Source organism: Gorilla gorilla, chromosome Y (genome assembly GCF_029281585.2).
Source record: "Gorilla gorilla gorilla isolate KB3781 chromosome Y, NHGRI_mGorGor1-v2.1_pri, whole genome shotgun sequence".
NCBI classification, from domain to species: Eukaryota; Metazoa; Chordata; class Mammalia; order Primates; family Hominidae; genus Gorilla; species Gorilla gorilla.
The window spans coordinates 48,500,187-48,512,528 of NC_073248.2; positions in this window are offsets into that span (position 1 = coordinate 48,500,187).

Genomic DNA, 12,342 nt, shown 5'->3' on the forward strand with positions numbered 1-12,342 from the left:
AATCCATTCCATTCCATTCCATTCCGTTCTACTCTGGTAGATTCCATACCATTCCAATCCATTCCTTTCCATTCTAGTCGGGTAGATTCCATTCCATTCCATTCCATTCCATTCTCTTCAACTCGGGTAGATTCCATACCATTCCATTCCATTCCATTCCATTCCATTCCATTCCATTCCATTCCATTCCGTTCTACTTGGGTAGTTTCCATTCCATTGCATTCCATTCCATTCCATTCCATTCTATTCCATACCGTTCCTTTCCATTCCATTCCATTCCATTGCATTCCATTCCTTTCTACTCGTGTAAATTCCATACCATTCCATTCCATTCCATTCCGTTCTACTCGGGGAGGTTCCATTCCATTCCATTCCATTCCATTCTGTTCCATTCCGTTCCATTCCATTCCATTCCATGCCATTCCATTCTATTCCTTTCCATTCCACTCCATTCCGTTCTACTAAGCTAGATTCCATACCATTCCATTCCATTCCATTCCGTTCTAGTCGGGTAGATTACATTCGATTCCATTCCATTCCATTCCATTCTATTCCTTTCCGTTCCATTGCATTCCATTCCATTCCATTCCACTCAATTCGATTCTGTTCAACCTGGGTAGATTCCATACGTTTCAATTCCATTGCATTGCATTCCATTCCATTCCATTCCATTCCATTCCATTCTATTTCATTCCATTCCATTCCATTCCATTCCGTTCTACTTGGGTAGATTCCATTCCATTCCATTCCATTCTATTCCACTATGTTCCATTCCATTCCATTCCATTCCATTCCATTCCATTCCATTCCATTCCATTCCATCCCGTTCTACTCTGGTAGATTCCATACCATTCCAATCCATTCCATTCCGTTCTAGTCGGGTAGATTCCATTCCATTCCATTCCATTCCATTCCATTCCATTCCATTCCATTCCATTGCATTCCATTCCATTCCATTCTACTCGAGTAGATTCCATTCCATTCCTTTCCATTCCATTGCATTTCATTCTATTCCATTCCGTTCCCTTCTATTCCTTTCGATTCCATTCCATTCTAATCGTGTAGATTACATTCATTTCCCTTCCGTTCCGTTCAGTTCCGTTCCGTGCCATTCTTTTCGGGTAGACTCTCTTCCGTTCCATTCCATTCCATTCCATTCCATTCCTTTCCATTCCATTCCATTCTATTCTGCTCGGGGAGATTCCATTACATTCCATTTCATTCCATTCCATTCCATTCCGTTGCATTCCCATAAATTACATTCTACATGTGCACATTCCATTCCATTCCTTTCCATTCCATTTCATTCCATTCCATTCCATTCCATTGCATTCCCATATATTACATTCTACATGTGCACATTCCATTCCATTCCATTCCATTCCATTCCATTCCATTCCATTCCATTCCATTGCATTCCATTCCATTCTACTCGGGTAGATGCTATACCATTCCATTCCATTCCATTCCGTTCTACTCGGGTAGAATCCATTCCATTCCATTCCATTCCATTCCATTCTATTCCTTTCCGTTCCATTGCATTACATTCCAGTCCATTCCATTCAATTCGATTCTCTTCAACCCGGGTAGATTCCATACCATACCATTCCTTAGCATTCCATTCCATTCCATTCCCTTCCATTTCATTCCATTCCATTCCATTCCATTCCACTCCATTAGGTTCTACTCGGGTTGATTCCATTCCATTCCATTCCATTCGGTTCCATTCCATTCCATTCCAATGCATTCCATTCCATTCCATTCCGTTCTACTCTGGTAGATTCCATACCATTCCAATCCATTCCTTTCCATTCTAGTCGGGTAGATTCCATTCCATTCCATTCCATTCCATTCCATTCTCTTCAACTCGGGTAGATTCCATACCATTCCATTCCATTCCATTCCATTCCATTCCATTCCATTCCATTCCATTCCATTCCGTTCTACTTGGGTAGTTTCCATTCCATTGCATTCCATTCCATTCCATTCCATTCTATTCCATACCGTTCCTTTCCATTCCATTCCATTCCATTGCATTCCATTCCTTTCTACTCGTGTAAATTCCATACCATTCCATTCCATTCCATTCCGTTCTACTCGGGGAGGTTCCATTCCATTCCATTCCATTCCATTCTGTTCCATTCCGTTCCATTCCATTCCATTCCATGCCATTCCATTCTATTCCTTTCCATTCCACTCCATTCCGTTCTACTAAGCTAGATTCCATACCATTCCATTCCATTCCATTCCGTTCTAGTCGGGTAGATTCCATTCGATTCCATTCCATTCCATTCCATTCTATTCCTTTCCATTCCATTGCATTCCATTCCATTCCATTCCACTCAATTCGATTCTGTTCAACCTGGGTAGATTCCATACGTTTCCATTCCATTGCATTGCATTCCATTCCATTCCATTCCATTCCATTCCATTCCATTCCATTCCATTCCATTCCATTCCATTCCATTCCGTTCTACTTGGGTAGATTCCATTCCATTCCATTCCATTCTATTCCACTAAGTTCCATTCCATTCCACTATGTTCCATTCCATTCCATTCCATTCCATTCCATTCCATTCCATTCCATTCCATTCCATTCCATCCCGTTCTACTCTGGTAGATTCCATACCATTCCAATCCATTCCATTCCGTTCTAGTCGGGTAGATTCCATTCCATTCCATTCCATTCCATTCCATTCCATTCCATTCCATTCCATTCCATTCCATTCCATTCCATTCTACTCGAGTAGATTCCATTCCATTCCTTTCCATTCCATTGCATTTCATTCTATTCCATTCCGTTCCCTTCTATTCCTTTCGATTCCATTCCATTCTAATCGTGTAGATTACATTCATTTCCCTTCCGTTCCGTTCAGTTCCGTTCCGTGCCATTCTTTTCGGGTAGACTCTATTCCGTTCCATTCCATTCCATTCCATTCCATTCCTTTCCATTCCATTCCATTCTATTCTGCTCGGGGAGATTCCGTTACATTCCATTTCATTCCATTCCATTCCATTCCGTTGCATTCCCATAAATTACATTCTTCATGTGCACATTCCATTCCATTCCTTTCCATTCCATTCCATTCCATTCCATTTCATTCCATTCCGTTCTTCTCATGTAAATTCCATTACGTTGTGATCCGTTCCATTCCGTTGTACTCGGGTAGATTCAATTCCATTCCATTCCATTGCATTCCATTCCACTTCATTCCATTCCATTCTATTCCATTCCATTCCATTCCATTCCATTCCATTCCATTCCATTCCATTCCATTCCATTCCATTGCATTCCATTCCATTCTACTAGGGTAGATGCTATACCATTCCATTCCATTCCATTCCGTTCTAGTCGGGTAGATTCCATTCCATTCCATTCCATTCCATTCCATTCCATTCTATTCCTTTCCGTTCCATTGCATTACATTCCAGTCCATTCCATTCAATTCGATTCTGTTCAACCCGGGTAGATTCCATACCATACCATTCCTTAGCATTCCATTCCATTCCATTCCATTCCATTCCATTCCATTCCATTCCATTCCATTCCATTCCATTCCATTCCATTCCACTCCATTAGGTTCTACTCGGGTTGATTCCATTCCATTCCATTCCATTCGGTTCCATTCCATTCCAATCCAATCCATTCCATTCCATTCCATTCCGTTCTACTCTGGTAGATTCCATACCATTCCAATCCATTCCTTTCCATTCTAGTCGGGTAGATTCCATTCCATTCCATTCCATTCCATTCTGTTCAACTCGGGTAGATTCCACACCATTCCATTCCATTCCTTTCCATTCCATTCCATTCCATTCCATTCCATTCCATTCCATTCCATTCCATTCCGTTTTACTTGGGTAGTTTCCATTCCATTGCATTCCATTCCATTCCATTCCATTCTATTCCATATCGTTACTTTCCATTCCATTCCTTTCCATTGCATTCCATTCCTTTCTACTCGTGTAAATTCCATACCATTCCATTCCATTCCATTCCGTTCTACTCGGGTAGGTTCCATTCCATTCCATTCCATTCCATTCTGTTCCATTCCGTTCCATTCCATTCCATTCCATGCCATTCCATTCTATTCCTTTCCATTCCACTCCATTCCGTTCTACTAGGCTACATTCCATACCATTCCATTCCATTCCATTCCGTTCTAGTCGGGTAGATTCCATTCGATTCCATTCCATTCCATTCCATTCTATTCCTTTCCATTCCATTGCATTGCATTCCATTCCATTCCACTCAATTCGATTCTGTTCAACCTGGGTAGATTCCATAGGTTTCCATTCCATTGCATTGCATTCCATTCCATTCCATTCCATTCCATCCCGTTCTACTCTGGTAGATTCCATACCATTCCAATCCATTCCATTCCGTTCTAGTCGGGTAGATTCCATTCCATTCCATTCCATTCCATTCCATTCCATTCCATTCCATTCCATTCCATTCCATTCCATTCCATTCCATTCTACTCGAGTAGATTCCATTCCATTCCATTCCATTCCATTGCATTTCATTCTATTCCATTCCGTTCCCTTCTATTCCTTTCGATTCCATTCCATTCTAATCGGGTAGATTACATTCAGTTCCCTTCCGTTCCGTTCAGTTCCGTTCCGTGCCATTCTTTTCGGGTAGATTCTGTTCCGTTCCATTCCATTCCATTCCATTCCATTCCATTCCATTCCATTCCATTCCATTCCTTTCCATTCCATTCCATTCTATTCTGCTCGGGGAGATTCCATTACATTCCATTTCATTCCATTCCATTCCATTCCATTGCATTCCCATAAATTACATTCAACATGTGCACATTCCATTCCATTCCTTTCCATTCCATTCCATTCCATTCCATTCCATCTCATTCCATTCCGTTCTTCTCATGTAAATTCCATTACGTTCCGATCCGTTCCATTCCGTTGTACTCGGGTAGATTCCATTCCATTCCATTCCATTGCATTCCATTCCATTTCATTCCATTCCATTCTATTCCATTCCATTCCATTCCATTCCATTCCATTCCATTCCATTCCATTCCATTCCATTCCATTCTACTCGGGTAGATGCTATACCATTCCATTCCATTCCATTCCTATCTAGTCGGGTAGATTCCATTCAATTCCATTCCATTCCATTCCATTCTATTCCTTTCCGTTCCATTGCATTCCATTCCAGTCCATTCCATTCAATTCGATTCTGTTTATCCCGGGTAGATTCCATACCATTCAATTCCTTTGCATTCCATTCCATTCCATTCCATTCCATTCCATTCCATTCCATTCCATTCCATTCCACTCCATTAGGTTCTACTCGGGTAGATTCCATTCCATTCCATTCCATTGATTTCCATTCCATTCCATTCCAATCAATTCCATTCCATTCCATTCCGTTCTACTCTGGTAGATTCCATACCATTCCAATCCATTCCTTTCCGTTCTACTCGGGTAGATTCCATTCCATTCCATTCCATTCCATTCTGTTCAACTCAGGTAGATTCCATACCATTCCATTCCATTCCATTCCATTCCATTCCATTCCATTCCATTCCATTCCATTCCGTTCTACTCGGGTAGTTTCCATTCCATTGCATTCCATTCCATTCCATTCCATTCTATTCCATAGCGTTCCTTTCCATTCCATTCCATTCCATTGCATTCCATTCCTTTCTACTCGTGTAAATTCCATACCATTCCATTCCATTCCATTCCGTTACTCGGGTAGGTTCCATTCCATTCCATTCCATTCCATTCTGTTCCATTCCGTTCCAATCCATTCCATTCCATGCCATTCCATTCCATTCCATTCCATTCCATTCCATTCCATTCCATTCCATTCCATTCCATTCCATTCCGTTCTAGTCGGGTAGATTCCATTCGATTCCATTCCATTCCATTATATTCTATTCCTTTCCATTCCATTGCATTCCATTCCATTCCATTCCACTCAATTCGATTCTGTTCAACCCGTGTAGATTCCATAACTTCCATTCCTTTGCATTCCATTCCATTCCATTCCATTCCATTCCATTCCATTCCATTCCATTCCATCCCATTCTACTCGAGTAGATTCCATTCTATTCCATTCCATTCCATTGCATTCCATTCTATTCCATTCCGTTCCGTTCCATTCCTTTCGATTCCATTCCATTCTACTCGGGTAGATTACATTCAGTTCCTTTCCGTTCCGTTCCGTTCCGTGCCATTCTTTTTGGGTAGATTCTATTCCGTTCCATTCCATTCCATTAGATTCCATTCCATTCCTTTCCATTCCATTCCGTTCTATTCTGCTCTGGGAGATTCCAGTACATTCCATTTCATTCCATTCCATTCCATTCCATTGCATTCCCATAAATTACATTCTACATGTGCACATTCCATTCCATTCCTTTCCATTCCATTCCATTTCATTCCATTCCGTTCTTCTCATGTAGATTCCATTACGTTCCGATCCGTTCCATTCCGTTGTACTCGGGTAGATTCCATTCCATTCCATTCCTTTGCATTCCATTCAATTCCATTCCATTCCATTCTATTCCATTCCATTCCATTCCATTCCATTCCATTCCATTCCATTCCATTCCATTCCATTCTACTCGGGTAGATGCAATACCATTCCATTCCATTCCATTCCGTTCTAGTCGGGTAAATTCCATTCCATTCCATTCCATTCCATTCCAATCCATTCTATTCCTTTCCGTTCCATTGCATTACATTCCAGTCCATTCCATTCAATTCGATTCTGTTCAACCCGGGTACATTCCATACCATACCATTCCTTATCATTCCATTCCATTCCATTCCATTCCATACCATTCCATTCCATTCCATTCCATTCCATTCCATTCCATTCCATTCCATTCCACTCCATTAGGTTCTACTCGTGTTGATTCCATTCCATTCCATTCCATTCGGTTCCATTCCATTCCATTCCAATCCTTTCCATTCCATTCCATTCCGTTCTACTCTGGTATATTCCATACCATTCCAATCCATTCCTTTCCATTCCAGTCTGGTAGATTCCATTCCATTCCATTCCATTCCATTCTGTTCAACTCGGGTAGATTCCATACCATTCCATTCCATTCCATTCCATTCCATTCCATTCCATTCCATTCTGTTCCATTCTGTTCCATTCCATTCCATTCCATTCCATTCCATTCTATTCCTTTCCATTCCACTCCATTCCTTTCTACTATTCTAGATTCCATACCATTCCATTCCATTCCATTCCGTTCTACTGGGGTAGATTCCATTCAATTCCATTCCATTCCTTTCCATTCTACTCCTTTCCATTCCATTGCATTCCATTCCATTCCATTCCACTCAATTCGATTCTTTTCAACCTGGGTAGATTCCATACGTTTCCATTCCATTGCATTCCATTCCATTCCATTCCATTGCATGCCTTTCCATTCCGTTCTACTTTGGTAGGTTCCATTCCATTCCATTCCATTCTATTCCACTCTGTTCCATATCATTCCATTCCATTCCATTCCATTCCATTCCATTCCATTCCATTCCATTCCATTCCATTCCATTCCATTCTACTCGAGTAGATTCCATTCCATTCCATTCCATTCCATTGCATTTCTTTCTATTCCATTCCGTTCCCTTCTATTCCTTTCGATTCCATTCCATTCTAATCGGGTAGATTACATTCAGTTCCCTTCCGTTCCGTTCCGTTCCGTTCCGTGCCATTCTTTTCGGGTATATTCTATTCCGTTCCATTCCATTCTATTCCATTCCATTCCATTCCATTCCTTTCCATTTCATTCAATTCTATTCTGCTGGGGGGGAGATTCCATTACATTCCATTTCATTCCATTCCATTCCATTCATTGCATTCCCATAAATTACATTCTACATGTGCTGCTCATTCCATTCCATTCCTTTCCATTCCATTCCATTCCATTCCATTCCATTTCATTCCATTCCGTTCTTCTCATGTAAATTCCATTACGTTCCGATCCGTTCCATTCCGTTGTACTCGTGTAGATTCCATTCCATTCCATTCCATTGCATTCCATTCCTTTTCATTCCATTCCATTCTATTCCATTCCATTCCATTCCATTCCATTCCATTCCATTCCATTCCATTCCATTCCATTCTACTCGGGTAGATGCTATACCGTTACATTCCATTCCATTCCATTCTAGTCGGGTAGATTCCATTCAATTCCATTCCATTCCATTCCATTCTATTCCTTTCCGTTCCATTGCATTCCATTCCAGTCCATTCCATTCAATTTGATTCTGTTCAATCCGGGTAGATTCCATACCATTCCATTCCTTTGCATTCCGTTCCATTCCATTCCATTCCATTCAATTCCATTCCATTCCATTCCATTCCATTCCATTCCATTCCATTCCAATCCACTCCATTAGGTTCTACTCGGGTAGATTCCATTTCATTCCATTCCATTCAGTTCCATTCCATTCCATTCCAATCCATTCCATTCCATTCCATTCCGCTCTACTCTGGTAGATTCCATAAAATTCCAATCCATTCCTTTCCGTTCTAATCAGGTAGATTCCATTCCATTCCATTCCATTCCATTCTGTTCAACTCGGGTAGATTCCATACCATTCCATTCCATTCCATTCCATTCCATTCCATTCCATTCCGTTCTACTCGGTTAGTCTCCATTCCATTGCATTCCATTCCATTCCATTGCATTCTATTCCATACTGTTCCTTTCCATTCCATTCCATTCCATTGCATTCCATTCCTTTCTACTCGTGTAAATTCCATACCGCTCCATTCCATTCCATTCCGTTCTACTCAGGTAGGTTCTGTTCCATTCCATTCCATTCCATTCTGTTCCATTCCGTTCCACTCCATTCCATTCCATGCCATTCCATTCCATTCCATTCCATTCCATTCCGTTCTACTAGGGTAGATTCCATACCATTCCATTCCATTCTATTCCGTTCTAGTCGGGTAGATTCCATTCGATTCCATTCCTTTCCATTCCATTCTATTCCTTTCCATTCCATTGCATTCCATTCCATTCCATTCCACTCAATTCGATTCTGTTCAACTCGGGTAGATTCCATACCTTTCCATTCCTTTGCATTCCATTCCATTCCATTCCATTCAATTCCATTCCATTCCGTTCTACTTGGGTAGATTCCATTCCATTCCATTCCATTCTATTCCACTCTGTTCCATTCCATTCCATTCCATTCCTTTCCAGTCCATTCCATTCCATTCCATTCCATTCCATTCCATTCCATTCCATTCCATCCCATTCTACTCAGGTAGATTCCATACCATTCCAATCCATTCCATTCCTTTCTAGTCGGGTAGATTCCATTCCATTCCACTCCATTCCATTCCATTCCATTCCATTCTACTCGGGTAGATTCCATTCCATTCCATTCCATTCCATTGCATTCCATTCTATTCCATTCCGTTCCGTTCCATTCCTTTCGATTCCATTCCAGTCTACTCGGGTAGATTACATTCAGTTCCCTTCCGTTCCGTTCCGTTCCGTGCCATTCTTTTCGGGTAGATTCTATTCCGTTACATTCCATTCCATTCCATTCCATTCCATTCCTTTCCATTCCATTCCATTCTATTCTGCTCGGGGAGATTCCATTACATTCCATTTCATTCCATTCCATTCCATTCCATTGCATTCCCATAAATTACATTCTACATGTGCACATTCTATTCCATTCCTTTCCATTCCATTCCATTCCATTCCATTCCATTCCATTCCATTCCATTCCATTCCATTCCATTTCATTCCATTCCGTTCTTCTCATGTAGATTCCATAACGTTCCGATCCGTTCCATTCCGTTTTACTCGGGTAGATTCCATTCCATTCCATTCCATTGCATTCCATTCCATTTTATTCCATTCCATTCTATTCCATTCCATTCCATTCCATTCCATTCCATTCCATTCCATTCCATTCCATTCCATTCCATTCCATTCCATTGTACTCGGGTAGATGCTATACCATTCCATTCCATTCCATTCCTTTCTAGTCGGGTAGATTCCATTCAATTCCATTCCATTCCATTCCATTCCATTCCTTTCCGTTCCATTGCATTCCATTCCAGTCCATTCCATTCAATTCGATTCTGTTCAACCCGGGTAGATTCCATACCATTCCATTCCTTTGCATTCCATTCCATTCCATTCCATTCCATTCCATTCCATTCCATTCCATTCCATTCCATTCCATTCCATTCCATTCCAATCCATTAGGTTCTAATCGGGTAGATTCCATTCCATTCCATTCCATTCTGTTCCATTCCATTCAATTCCAATCCATTCCATTCCATTCCATTCCGTTCAACTCTGATAGATTCCATACCATTCCAATCCATTCCTTTCTATTCTACTCGGGTAGATTCCATTCCATTCCATTCCATTCCATTCTGTTCAACTCGGGTAGATTCCATACCATTCCATTCCATTCCATTCCATTCCATTCTGTTCTAATTGGGTAGTTTCCATTCCATTGCATTCCATTCCATTCCATTCCATTCTATTCCATACCGTTCCTTTCCATTCCATTCCATTCCATTGCATTCCATTCCTTTCTACTCGTGTAAATTCCATACCACTCCATTCCATTCCATTCCGTTCTACTCGGGTAGGTCCCATTCCATTCCATTCCATTCCATTCTGTTCCATTCCGTTCCATTCCATTCCATTCAATGCCATTCCATTCCATACCATTCCATTCCATTCCATTCCATTCTACTATGGTAGATTCCATACCATTCCATTCCATTCCGTTCCGTTCTAGTCGGGTATATTCCATTCGATTCCATTCCATTCCTTTCCATTCCATTCTATTCCTTTCCATTCCTTTCCATTCCATTCCATTCCATTCCACTCAATTCTATTCTGTTCAACTCGGCTAGATTCCATACCTTTCCATTCATTTGCATTCCATTCCATTCCATTCCATTCCATTCCATTCCATTCCGTTCTACTGGGGTAGATTCCATTCCATTCCATTCCATTCTATTCCACTCTGTTCCATTCCATTCCATTCCATTCCATTCCACTACATTCCATTCCATTCCATTCCATTCCATTCCATCCCATTCTACTCTGGTAGATTCCATACCATTCCAATCCATTCCATTCCTTTCTAGTCGGGTAGATTCCATTCCATTCCACTCCATTCCATTCCATTCCATTCCATTCTACTCGAGTAGATTCCATTCCATTCCATTCCATTCCATTGCATTCCATTCTATTCCATTCCGTTCCGTTCCATTCCTTTCGATTCCATTCCAGTCTACTCGGGTAGATTACATTCAGCTCCCTTCCGTTCCGTTCCGTTCCGTGCCATTCTTTTCGGGTAGATTCTATTCCGTTACATTCCATTCCATTCCATTCCATTCCATTCCATTCCTTTCCATTCCATTCCATTCTATTCTGCTAGGTGAGATTCCATTCCATTCCATTCCATTCCATTCCATTCCATTCCATTCCATTCCATTGCATTCCCATAAATTACATTCTACATGTGCACATTCCATTCCATTCCTTTCCATTCCATTCCATTCCATTCCATTCCATTCCATTCCATTCCATTCCATTCCATTTCATTCCATTCCGTTCTTCTCAAGTAGATTCCATTACGTTCCGATCCGTTCCATTCCGTTGTACTCCGGTAGATTCCATACCATTCCAATCCATTCCTTTCTGTTCTAGTCGGGTAGATTCCATTCCATTCCATTCCATTCGGTTCCATTCCATTCCATTCCATTCCATTCCATTCCATTCCATTCCATTACATTCCATTCCGTTCTACTCGGGTAGTTTTCATTCCATTGCATTCCATTCCATTCCATTCTATTCCATACCATTCCTTTCCATTCCATTCCATTCCATTCCATTCCTTTCTGTCCCATTCCGTTCCATTCCATTCCATTCCATGCCATTCCATTCCATTCCATTCCACTCAATTCGATTCTGTTCAACCCGGGTAGATTCCCTACCTTTCCATTCTTTGCATTCCATTCCATTCCATTCCATTCCATTCCATTCCATTCCATTCCATTCCATTCCATTCTATTCCATTCCATTCCGTTCTACTGGGGTAGATTCCATTCCATTCCATTCCATTCTATTCCACTCTGTTCCATTCCATTCCATTCCATTCCATTCCATTCCATTCCATTCCATTCCATTCCATTCCATTCCATCCCGTTCTACTCAGGTAGATTCCATACCTTTCCAATCCATTCCATTCCGTTCTAGTCGGGTAGATTCAATTCTTTCCATTCCATTGCATTCCATTCCATTTCATTCCATTCCATTCCATTCCATTCCATTCCATTCCATTCCATTCCATTCTACT